This window comes from Euprymna scolopes, chromosome 3 (assembly GCF_053919585.1).
Source record: "Euprymna scolopes isolate OS-2025 chromosome 3, ASM5391958v1, whole genome shotgun sequence".
NCBI classification, from domain to species: Eukaryota; Metazoa; Mollusca; class Cephalopoda; order Sepiida; family Sepiolidae; genus Euprymna; species Euprymna scolopes.
In genome coordinates, this window is record NC_136484.1 from 176,706,732 (window position 1) to 176,708,137 (window position 1,406).

General features: G+C 39.9%; 1 pseudogene; it reads left to right on the forward strand.

Moving 5' to 3' along the window:
• The first annotated feature begins 355 nt into the window (after positions 1 to 355).
• On the forward strand, positions 356 to 534 carry LOC145265501 (U2 spliceosomal RNA; annotated as a pseudogene).
• Positions 535 to 1,406: the final 872 nt, after the last annotated feature.

Here is a 1,406-nt window from a genome sequence, read left to right on the forward strand (position 1 = left end):
ACTATCCAGCTCCCCTACTGCCCAGGGAGTTGGTCCCCATTTCCCCTTCACTCCTCACATTAAAACTCGGCCTTGTGCCTAATTTACTCGGTTGGGGGGGCAAATAAATATCCTTTTCTTGCTCTTTTGGGCCAGATCAAAGTGTAATATCTGTTCCGGCAGATACTGAAATCAAGGACCATACGTGGGGGCAGCCCAACATATAAGACCTTGGTCAATGTAGGGGCAACCCTTCATACCAATTGTCACAATCCAGCTCCCCTACTCCCCAGGGAGTTGGTCCCCATTTCCCCTTCACTCCTCACATTAAAAATCGGCTTTGTGCCTAATTTGCTCGGTGGGGGTGCAAATACATACCCTTTTCTTGGCCTTTTGGCCAAGACCAAAGTGAAGTATCTGTTCTTACTACATTCTGTACTTTTGTTTGTAACTTTTCCTTGACATCATAGCTAAGATCAAAGTGTAGTATCCGTTCTTAACAGAAGCTGCACTTACATTTGTAAATTTTCCTTGGCAAGTGAAGGGGGAACCCTTCCATTCTAAGGCATTTTTAGTCGCATTCAAGCCACTTCATCGGTCGGTCTGTAACACATTTACATTTTTTTTTAAAGCAAGGTGTATGGAGTAACATTTTTGTCCCTCAATTTATCAGAGAGGGACCTATGTTTTCAATGGGTGCGTCTGTATGTTGGTCCGGATGATTGACAGATAACCGTCCATTAGTTTTTCCTGAATTTTTGTCACAAATTATATTTTAATATATAAATTTGCATAGTAAAGAACATTTTTTTTTCTTGCGAAAAATCCTGTTTTGCCCGCAGGGGCTCAAAAGGGGTAAAAAATGGCCAGAAATGACACTTTTTGTCCCGTAACATTTGATCCATCCATTAGATTTTTCTGAAACTTTCCCAAAATGTGGAGGGCATTGTTCTTAATATGAATTCAGTATGGGTGACCCTAGCAAAAGTCTGGGTAGGATCCCCCAGGGATTTTTGTGCGGAAAACACCCTTTTTTCTGGCGCGTTTTTCATATTTCTCAACAAAAACTTTATATGTCCATATAGTTGTTTCCCATGTTGCTGAATGTAAATATACGTGTTAAAGTGTGAAACTGCACTGTTTGTTCATTGTTACTAGTATTCGGCATTTCAAATCGGTCATCAGTTGTCAAAAATGTACGAAAATTGAAAAAGATGACACTTTTTGACCCATAAATTTTGACTTAACCATTACATTTTACTGAAACTTGTCCAAAATGTGGAGGCCATTGTTCTTAATATAAATTCAGTATGGATGACCCTGGTGATATTCTGGTTAGCGTCCCCCGGGTACTTTTAGTGCTAGAAAATACACTTTTTGGTTGTCTCATGAAGCACCAATTTTTTTTTTTTTTTGGTCCCCCCGAT